Genomic DNA, 11,903 nt, shown 5'->3' on the forward strand with positions numbered 1-11,903 from the left:
ACTCAGGTACAGCCCATAGGGAAAAAACATGAATGGTGGGATTACAAGTTTTAGTTCAGCTAAAGCCTAAAGGCTTACAAACTAAAAAGAGATAAGGTGCCCGTAACCCCTTTCTTGTCCCTCTCCTCAGGAGGTAGGTCAAGGAGGCGAAAACGGCAAAAGGGAGCGCCTAGGCGAGCTACGGGTGGCAGGAGGCACCAAGAGAACATCTCGGCGACCGTCCGAAGGCTGGATGGTGATGGCGGCGCCGGAAGCAGAGCTCGAAGATGAGGCGGTAGGACGTCAGCACGCGTCGAAGGCGTTGGTGCCCGCGTACTCCGATTTGACGGCCTTGCCGCCCGCCCTCTTCCTCTTCCGCAGCCTCCCAATGCCAGCCGCCCAAGGAGGCAACCCCGAGAAGTTCAGGAAGCCGGCGACACGGATGATGGGATCGCCAGTGCCGCACGGAGCGGCGCCCGACACCTAGTCGGACCCGTCATCCTGCCGCCCGCTACCCTCGTCGTCGCTGCCGCAGTCCTCCTCGTCACTCCTGCCCGAGGAGGAGTCTTCGCTATCAGAAGAGCTCTCCACGCAGCACCTTGCCCGAGTCCCGAAGCACCCAAAGACCTTGGCGGAGAGGAGTCCGCCCTCCATCAGCTTGAAATGGAGGGTGAGCCCCGCCGTCAAGCGGTGGATATGAGCGAACGTCTTCCACCCTCGGCCAAGATACATCACGTGAGGGGCTGGGAAGTCGACGCGAGCTCGCGTACCGCTGATCCAACAACCCCTCATGTGCAACCGCAAGGACTCCGGCGGATCCAGCTCCATCTCGCTCGCGAATGGAGTCGGGAGACGAAGACGACAGCGAGGCGACCGGCGCAGTCTGACAAAGAACTCACAAGGGTCATCCCCAACATGGCCCTCCATGGGGGGAGGAACCACTAGCAAAGGCGAGACCGGCGCGCCGCCCCGTTCTCCTCTTCCCTGAGCACCTCGGCCTCGCCCACGGCCTCGCCCGCGGCCTCGCCTCCTCCCCCTTCCCCTCGCGGCTGGCTCTGCCACCGCGTGTAAAGGGGAAGGGAGGGCGCGTTGTCGGGCGGCGACCCTCGCCGCCACCATTGAAGAGCCAGGATTCCCTCTCTCCATGGAGGATGGAGGGAGGGGGGAGCGGAAGCTGAAGGAAAGAGAAGATGGAAGAGTGCGGGACGCCATTTCCTTCCCCAGCTCTTTATAAAGAGCCGGGATGGGGGCTCGGCCGCCCCACTCAGCCAATCAAGACGCGGAAGGCGCACGGGACTCGGACCAACTCGCTGCACCGGCCCGCGATGGCCCGGTTCCCCGCCTCCACCGTTCGCCACCCTGAGCGCGTGGGAACCACATGGCAGGCATGCGGGACCGAGGCGACGGGTGAGGTGACCTCTCCCCACCCCGTGATCGCAGGGGGTGGGGGCCTTGAAGACCACGCCCCGGCCCCGTTCAGTGAATGGGCCACGCCCCGGCTCCGTTTAGTGAATGGGCCGAGCCTCCATGCCTCCCTCCGTTTATGGGGAAGGCGCGAACCGCCCCACTTTACTACGACGTGACGCATGCGCACAGAGCTCAGCCCCACGCATGCCGCCCACGTCACGCACGCCTCCCCACGCCAAGCCATGCGCGGGAGGCATGGGAAGCGTAGCGCGCGAAGAAACTTACATGGTAAAAACTACCCCGCCTGCCCGCGCACCATTTTTGGGCCTAGCCCAACGACGCAATTGCGCTTACGTGTGGCCCAGGCCCGGGGGCTCCTGTCGGTGTACAAAAAGGGAGGGGTACACTTTTTGTACCCCTATAATTGTGCACGGGCAGTCCGAGCCACGGACACCACCGCACCGGCAAGGCAAGGGAGGTGAGCCAAGGTAAGGCCGAAGCTCGAAAGGAGCAGAACGGCACCAAGACCAAGACCACAAAGAGCAAAGGGGACGAAGCAGACTCCCCCGGCAAGATCCTTGCCGGGGGATGGTTTTAGCAAACCCGGCAAGACCCTTGCCGTGGCAGCTCGCCCCACACCTACGGAGCGAGTCACCCTTGAGTCCACTGCCCCCGTGGGGCAAGGATTCGGGAGACATCCCCGTGGTGGCATGCAGATCTTTGTGAAGACATTCAAGATCAGATACACACTATAGAAGATAACGACCCTTGGCAGGATCCCAGCCAAGGAGGATCACAAGGCCCCCGACAAGAGCCTTGCCGGGAACGACAGCAGGCGCCACGGCAAGACCCTTGCCGGGGCCCCGGCAAGACCCTTGCCGGGGCTACGGCGAGGCCCTCGCCAAGGACACCCGTAGGGCCACCATCAGGCCCACGCCAATTCCAACCTCTACCACCGTTCGCATGCAGCTGCCGACCCAACCAGTTGGGCAGGCACCTGCGTGGCGGCAAGCAGATCTTCGTGGAGACCCAGCACTGTGCCACCTCAGCTGCCTGCCTGCCTACATGGCGCCACGGGCACCGCTGGCCAGGGCGCGTGTCGACGCGAAAGGGAGCGGCGACGGACAAGACTGGGTTCTCCCCCGTCCCCGATAAAGCAAGGACACCTAAGCAAGACGCATTAAATGTGCCTTGTCATGTAATGCGAGGGATAAACTCGTATCACTGTGCCCTTTCGACCTCCTGTGTGCCGCTGTGGCAACCCCTTTCCCTATAAAAGGATGCCCAAGGCGACCAGGAGAGGGATACGGCTTTTTGGAGCTCTTCACGCCCCGTTGCTAGCCTGAGAACACAGATAAACAAACCACCAAAGCAGGAGTAGGGTTTTACGCATCCTCGCGGCCCGAACCTAGATAAAGAACCCGTGTGCTATCTGTTTGATCCGCCCTTCTCGCAACCCCGCGCCCCGCAACCGTAGTAGGGATTCTCGTGATCCCATAGGTGTCGTCCTCGCACCGACATACCGAGAGAACTCGATGATCACACTCTCAATATTGATCCAAAATTTAAACCGGTCAAGCAGTTTCTTCGGTGGTTCAATCACTACAACAAAACAGACATTAAGTAACACAATCATCTAACAGATAGAAAAATGTGTGACAGGGAAAATTACAGTAACACATAATTTGTGTTCAATGATAGCCAGTAACACATACTATACAAGGCCTCAAAATGTGTTACAGTAATATTGCGAGAGTAACATATAAGGATGTATTGGTAAGAATGTGTTACATATGTATTCACCAAGTAACATATAAATATGTGTTAGTTGTTTTTGTTACGATTTTAGTAGATAACACATAATCATGTGTTGATACAGTGTTACAAGCTCTAATAGGGGGGAAATAGAAAAACTAATGTCAAACACATACATAGGTCACCAATACCTTACACATAGTTCCCACGTGTCAACATTATTTTTCTATAAATACTTGTAATAGAGTTTTCATTCTTTGGTCAATGTCATATGAAAAAACAATATAGTTTAGTTGTAAATAACAAACTATTTCAGTATGGCTTTAGTGAATATCCTATTAACCATACTTTTACATGAATTTTAAGATGACTCGACGGTCCAAATGCACACTTTAAAATGACCATATAAAATTAAGTATTTGACAACAATACTCACAAAGGAATGGAAGATCAACAACAAATGAGAGCCTAACTTTTGAACATAGTTTTCGAAACATGACCGAACCAATGGTCAAAGCGGAAAACCCCGAAACCGAGGCCTGTTCCAATTTTTTAGGTAAGTCGATCCTTTAGCGACAAAACAGGGAGATGTCACGAAAATCATGTGTAACCTAGGAATTGAACTATTATCCTTGAGCCGAGGCATTCCCAACGGCCCAATACACAATGGGCTTGCTGCAATTTTTGATTTAAGAATTGATTACAACCAATAATAAGTTATTCCCCTAAAAAACAATAATAATTGATTTATTTTTTCAGAGGTCATTTTTTCTTGGAACGTAGTCATTTTTCTCTTAAAAAATGCTAATCACATCCATAACTAACAGGGCATGAATCCATGTATGCAAGTGCAAGTGCAAGTGCAAGCAACATAAGTCACACACGCACAACAGCTAGCACCAAGCTACGATGCAAGCCACAGAAGTCATGCACCCAAAGGCTGGTTCACAACAACAAAGAAGAAAGATTGAATCAAACATCCAGGTTTTGACACCAAACAAACATCCCACATAAATCAAGACATCAATTTCAAACAGACATAAGCTTAGTTTACAAGATGATAAATCTGACATAATACTTCTTTGACAAAAGTGTCTATCTATTTCCAATGACAATCCGGCATACATGAAGCTTAACACGGTAACAATTTTCAGAGTTTTTGAAGCTTCGTTATTAAAGAGCAAAAACTATGCAGACATATAAATGTCCTCTAAAAGAACGCATAGCTTCACGCACCAGTTTAGAACAATCCTTCTAATCTCCAGTGGCAAAATTTCCTGAAAAATAAGATTCACTGAAGCGCTTGAGCAGAAGTTCATTACTAGTCAGAAGAGTCAAGATATATTCAATACATATATGGTCTGTAATTATAATATATTGTTAGCTTAGTGCTTTATGGTAGAACATGAGAGTCAAGATATATTCAATACATATATGGTCTGTAATTATAATATACTGTTTGCTTAGTGCTTTATGCTAGAACATGAGATTTCATAGTTAACGCTAAATTCCTATTTGTCAGGTACAGATAACATGTATGATTCAGCACAGACATGCTTAACCGTACAAACTAGACAGAAACACAAGAGGGCCAACAAAAATAGTATCGTGCATCATGATAGAGTGAAATATACAAGGAAAGCAACATTTATTTCTAGGAAAAGGAAGCTCCAGGAAAAAATGTATCTTTATTAAGAGGGGAATACCATCTCATATAGCTTCAGAAAACAAGCAGAACACGACATCTCACAGAGCTTTAGAAAACAAGTAAAAGGACAAGGCCAAGCACAGAGCTACTCCTACATCTCTTAACAATGAGTTATTTGAGTCATGGATGAAATTTAACATAATATTGTCAACCATATAACTGTCAGGACCGTCAGGATGAAGTACTAACAGATATCTAATCCACAATGACAGCATCAATGGAAAATATAAATGAGAAACTAAAAAGCAATAAAGAAAAACAAAGGTTGTGTTTATATGTTTAGTGGTTGACCTCATTCCTCCAAATACCAATCTGGAACTTTTATATCATGACGTAAATTGCAAAATTGTTCCTTCTGTTTTTCTGAGTTCCCCGAGTACCCATCTAGGATTTCAAAACAGTGCAGGTAGTCCACCAAAAAAAGTGACAACAAATATGACATGTCAAAATTGTTCCTTCTGTTTTTATGAGTTCCCCAAGTACCCATCTAGGATTTCAAAACAGTGCAGGTAGTCCACCAAAAAAAGTGACAACAAATATGACATGCCAACATTCTAATTAATTTAACAATATCACATACAGATAGATCAATATGGTCCTACATGCATGACTGTGTGTACTGGATAGCAGACTATGTGTATGTGTTCGCATGAGTGTGTGTTCATGTACTGGATAGCAAATATGATTGTTTACTTAACACAATAGACTTGACTCTTCCACCCGATTGACGCAATAGACAACAAAGTAAAACGGCCTAAATCAGAATTTGCAACAACTCCATCCTACTGTTTACCATACACCAACCAATAGATAACAAATTTTATAGTAACATGACAATTGTAACCAGCAACTACTTGATAATCTCTCATTCATATACATGATATTCTCTAAATAAAGCAGAAAGCAACAACTCCATCCTGTGGTTGCAAGCCTGCAATTTGACAAAGAAATGCACAACACAATCAAACAAATACATTTCTCCAATATCAATACCAATGTCTAATTCTTTTCTCCAATATCTCTCGTTATTTATTAACAATTCTCATCAGGACAACAAAAACAACACAGTTCAGTTCAGTAGTTCAAAAATTCACATATGGATCTTCATGCTAGGATAGATTAATCATTGATAGAAGAATGGGGAGGCATAAAAGAGCACAGAGAGATCTTGCCAACGTCGGCCGAGCGTCCTGATCTGGAGACTGGAGCGGAGGGAGGTTTGGAGGTAACCGCTGGGTATCCTGGTCATCCTGGTTGGCTGCACTTGGACTGGTCAAGCGGAGGGAGGTCTGGTCGGTGCTGTACTGGAGCAGGGAGGTCGGAGTTGAGGGTGGTGCGGTTGTGCGGCTGCACGGGCGGCGAGCCGGCGAGGGAGGGGCGCTCCTAGCGGCGAGGCAGGGGTGGCGGCGGAAGGGGCGCCGACGCCCGATAGGGCTGCCTTGTGGGGAAAAAAAGGTGGAACTGCTCCAATTCGGCCGTGAACCCTACCAAATAGGCTTTTTTTGCGAGGTATACCAAATAGGGTATTTTCATATATATATATTTTTAGCATATTGTATCATGTATTTGAAGTCAAACTGGTCCGTTTAGTGCAAATCGCTTGGTTCACCAGTTCCAGATAAAAATAAAAATGGTCCAGTCAACTAGTTTTCCTGATTTTTTTACGTCACTAGTTTTTTCTGGTTTAGTAGCATTGATGGTTTAGAGCATTTAATTAAGGCCGGCGCTAGGGGCGGTCGATCGGCCAAGGTCAATCGTTTACCTCTTGGGATGTTGGATCTTGTTTCAGTGTACGTTTAAGGTTTGTTTTCGGGAAATTGGTCATCTTGTTTTTGTCCATCATACGCATCACACGTCTCGTGAAAGGGCCTCACTGAAAGTCCCGTCACTGAGAGACATTGGTCGCAGCATTCTATTTCAGTTCTGACTAATATGGTCAATTTCTTAAACTATGGGTGTAGCTGGCCTCGTCTCCCTTATTCTTTATCGTCATGGAGGTGCAAGAAAGGAGGAGACTAGAACGATGTGAAAACCTTTGGCATTTCTCGTTCCAAGGGTTTTGAAGGTTTCTTTGGATGTTCATTATTCGACCCTATGCCACTACACCGTTCTTCATGCACAACAAAATTGGCTCCTTTTGTTGGGAGTTGGTGTGTTTTCATGGAAATTTCCTGATGTTTGTCCATCGCCGGTGAGAGCTATGTCGACACAACAATGACAAGACCATCTATGATAGCTTCGTCAGGGTCTACTCCGACTATCGCTACCAATGATCACAATCATCTGTTGTTAGCACAACCTTCACCGTTGTTCTTGGTGATGCTAACTGTCTCAGGGTAGAGAAGCATGCTCCATTTGGCTGCCGGATAGCAGACCAAGGACACAGATGGTTGTGGCAAGTCGTCTTCAACCTTAATGCTTTTTTTTCATATCAAATATTAGATCATAATCTCACGCTTATAGTAAATCTACATTACCATACCACATCACAAGTAAACTTATGGTTTGATCCCTTGCATGCTAGGGTACACAATTATAGTGTGCTCGGGGCACCCCGTTTCCCGTGACACTGTCAGTAGCCGCTGGTCCTACCATTTGACGAGGGCTATAAATAATGTTGCGTCAATCTACTTTGAGCTAGAGTACGGGCCAAGATTCTCTAGAATGCCCCCGCATTGACGGAGCCTCCGTGCGGTCTTTTATATAGAGGCAATAGTTGGTAGTTTCGTAGCTATTTATTGGGGGATTCGATACGGTCAGATGATTCCTCAATTATGAGAAACCTATCTTTCATAATCGATGAATCTCTCGCATAGATAGGTACCCTTACTCATAGACATGTAAACCATTAGTATGGATTAATAAGGTAACTAGTTTTTGGTCATGACTAGCTTGATTAGATCACACGATGGGAGGGGTGCTCACACTTGCATGTTGTACACTATTCATGAGTACATACATGTTCTTAGTATTTACAAGTAATTCAAAGTTGTTTATATTGTATAATTTGCTTACTAAATTTGATTGAAATGATACAAAAGATTCCTATTGACCATACAAACAACCTCAATCTTGGTGACAATTTTATTTAAGATAATCTTGAGGGCATTTCCAAAAGCATAAGTTCTAACTAAATATAGTTTTTAGCAATATAAATTAAATAAAATGGAATAAAGTCCAATCCATAATCCTATTGACATATCCCCACTTCGCATTCTCCTTCACCGCGTCACCTTGTGTCGTCGGGGAGGACAACCTTGCTGATGTCGGCGCGCACGCGGAGCCGTAGTTTCGGTCCATTGGGTTCCCGATAGGATCCACACCATGATCGTGCATTGCAGTGCCACTGTGGTGTCGCGATCATCGTCATTGCTATTAGGCTAGCCTCCATCAACCACTGACTCTCCTGATCATGGCCGCAACGCTGGAGAGTACCTACATGTGGGAGAGGGCTTCCTTTGCCGCACCTCCTCTACCTCCACCTTCCATTCACCCAACGCCGTCTCCGATGACCTCGTCCTCGACCGTATCTTGCACGTGAAGGAGAACATCAATGACAAGTTCTTCTACTAGTACCCCGACGATGACCACCCCGCCACCCTCTCAGACTGGTACACAACACCACCGCCAGCAACTCCATGTCCTCCTCCTCCACCGCAGTAGGCCACACCATTACGCTGCACCTATATATTTCTTTTTGTAGAAAATGCACCCTTTTTTATTGTCCGCTGCAATTTTTGATGTTGCATGTCTACAAAGCATTGATACGGCAAAAACTACCAACCCGCCGTCCTAGGCGGTATATGGCAACACGCCACGACACGTCGTGACAGGCGTGCCCTATAGTATCCCATGTTTTTTGAAAAGAAAAACAAAATACAAGGACGCGAGATGTTTGTTTAGTTTTTTTTTTTTGAGAAATGCATGTTTTTTTAGACAAGCATGTATTTTTAGATGAAACAAGGAAATGGCTGGCATAAGTGCGTGATAGGCCTAGGGATACGGCTCGGCCCATAATCAGCCTCGGCCCATATAGAAAACCTATCCGAGGGGGTCGCACGTACGCTCTCCACAAACGGAGGTGCTTCCAGCAGAAGCGAATGCGCCGCCTCTTCCTAGATCTCCGCCGCCGCCGCCTGGGCTCAATGCTGTCACTGCCGCTGGACTCGACACCACCCCCGCCGCCTTGATTGGACCGGCAACCTCCGTCCCCAGCATCCTCTCCTCCAGACGCCAGGTAACCCCAAACCCATCATCCTCTCATGTCTTCATCTCTGTGATTTGGAGTTCATCCATCGAGTTGCCGGCTGCTGCTGCCCGCTACCCCATCCATCGAGTTGCCGGATGCATTTCTCAACTTATTGTTCTGTTAGTAACACTAGTACTTATCCCTGTTAAGCAGGACCCGATTGAATAATGTAAAAAGCCTGAAAAGCCTACGGTGGACATTGTCATTACCTGAAGATAGCTGACTGAATACTGTGACATCTCTTGGAACATCAAACCGTGGGTGCATGCTTTTGTGAAATCTCGTGGAAATTTACTAGGTGTACTGTACTCAGTTTTTGCTAGCTCTCCCCAGATTTACAATGAGTCTGCTGTGGGTGGCTCACAGATCTTGTGTTCGGCTGCTCACTTGACTGAATACTTGCGCTGCTGCTGCTTTCTACCCAATACCCATGAATGATTGCTGCTTGGCTACTTGTTGTTCCCAGCCAATTAGCAATTTCAGAATTAAATTAATTGGGCATGCAATTGATTTAGCGAAATCAATGTTGTATGTGTCTTTCTAGATCGTCTAGTGACAATAATCTGGGACGAATTCGGTCTAGCGTAGCACATATATTTCAGGAAAGTAAGTATCATAGATTCAGCGTAGCCTAGCACATATCTTTCAAGTAGGCAAGTATCACAGATTCAGGCCAGCCCATGCATACCTATCAGAAAGTTTGTATCATTACTTTGAGTTCTGTTGATGAGTTTACTCTTCTACTTGATATACTTATGCGCTCATGTCATTCCATGAATTAATGCAGAGGCAATGTTGGAGAAGATGGCGTCCTGGATTGGATAGCAGAGATTGTGTAGAGCACTATGGATATCTACTTTACTGACAGGGAATTAGGCATAATACATAGTGCTTTTCCTGGTAAGGGTTCTGCAGGCCGTACAACAGTAGATGTACGATCATTTTGGTGTAGCATATCCCAATTATCACTATGAAAATACAGCAGAAGCTTGTATGTTCATTTCCATTTTAATTCTTATATTTCTTGTACCTCAATCTCATCTGCTAGTTTGATATAATCCAATGGGTGATAGCATCACCGTTTACCAAGTACCCATCCTGGTTACTTTGTTATTTAGGTCAATGTAAGATACCATGAATTTTTACCAAGTACCTGTCCTTACATTATGTGCAAAATAGGTTATACATTAAATTCTAAATCTGTTGAATATTTGGTTATACTGCATGCTTATAGTTTGTAGCTTGTGGTTGTACATCTATTTCTGTCTCATGTTATTTATCATTCTACTCTTACAGAATGTTTGCGGGGAGCTCAGTTAGTGTCGATGCCTCAAGGGTTTATGAATAACAGTTCCATGTTGCTTAAAGGCATTGTAATGCTGGCTACTAGTTTCCAGGTATATGTTTATGTAGTCATATGGACGCGCTCATTGATAATTCCTATAGAATGTTTATATTCTTTATAACTTTGCCATGGATGAACCTATTCTGGATAATGACGAGTTAGCAAGGGAAGTTTCTGATTGTAGAGAATTGGTGACGCGTTTGCTTCAGGATACTTAATTATATGGCCTTGAGCTTTTGTAAGTTAAAGTATTTTATCTTTCATATTTCGAATTTATATTTGTATACATTCAATCACATATCTGTAAGGTTCAATTTTCTTTTACAGATTCAAAAGAAGGATCATTGAGTTGCAGCTGAATTCTTCGGTTGGATCAAGCAGCGAAGAAGATTTTACTTAGCAATACCTGTAGTTTACATTGACAGATTGAAAAATGTAATATCATTCACAAGATTTTTTTCTTTGGTCGAATTGATGCAACTGCTATGGTGTAATATTCTCCATAGTTGTGTTGTCTATAGTCAAATTGATATGAATGATATTATGTTGCACCAATAATATTGGTATTTGTTTATTGTAATGCATATGTATCCTGCACTCTTCTATATAATAAATATATTGATATTTTAAATTTGTGTATGTGTTGTGCTTCAATTTCTCAATCTTTTTTCATGGTGCCAAGCAGCATAATAAATAGTAATAATTAACTATTTGAGCAATTGCATTGATTTTATATTAAATAAATGTATATTAAATAAAGGGGTACCTAATTTTGTGGTTAATAATTAAAAAAGAAATACATTAATTATGCTGCCATACTAATATAGTAGTGTTACTGACGGTGTCACAATAGTTACAGATATGTTACTAGGGTGGTTGACAACTATAGATTATATGATATTTTGATATTATGTTACAAGTTGTGTTACTACAGTTACAAAAACGTGTTACCACAATGTTCTACACCCACAAAAATATGTTACTACCGTGTTACTATAGTTGCAAAAATGTGTTACCGGTGCAGTTGGTAACACATAATATGCATGTTACTATAACATAATTGTAACACAACTTTTAATATATTCTAACACCTACTATATGTGACAATGGACACCCCTTAGTAACACGGTCTAATGGAACACATTTCAAAATGTGTTACTATCTGGGCTAGTAACATTGTTTTGGGCCTGTAGTAACATAACATTGTGTTACAAAAGCTCTGTCCTGTATAGGTTATGTCGAACGGGAGGAGCTCAATGGCCCATTTGGCAATCCGACCCATCGCATCGCGGTTGTTTATAATATCATTAAGAGGTACTTCGGAGGCTACTGTTATTGAACACTCTTGAAAGTAGCTTCTAGGACGCCATGAACACTGCGTACGCTATCTTTTGGTAATGCGGGTACCGTGACTTGCATGGAGTGAGGACAGTGGACACGTAGTAGACTGGTTTTTGAAG

At 45.0% G+C, this 11,903-nt stretch overlaps 1 long non-coding RNA gene across 1 annotated transcript; it reads left to right on the forward strand.

Moving 5' to 3' along the window:
• The first annotated feature begins 8,942 nt into the window (after window positions 1–8,942).
• LOC119306243 lies at window positions 8,943–11,028 on the forward strand. The gene is made up of 4 exons (XR_005148899.1): window positions 8,943–9,086; window positions 9,886–9,998; window positions 10,395–10,681; window positions 10,771–11,028. It is a non-coding gene; the product is annotated as an uncharacterized LOC119306243 (long non-coding RNA).
• Window positions 11,029–11,903: the final 875 nt, after the last annotated feature.

This window comes from Triticum dicoccoides, chromosome 5B (assembly GCF_002162155.2).
Source record: "Triticum dicoccoides isolate Atlit2015 ecotype Zavitan chromosome 5B, WEW_v2.0, whole genome shotgun sequence".
NCBI lineage: Eukaryota > Viridiplantae > Streptophyta > Magnoliopsida > Poales > Poaceae > Triticum > Triticum dicoccoides.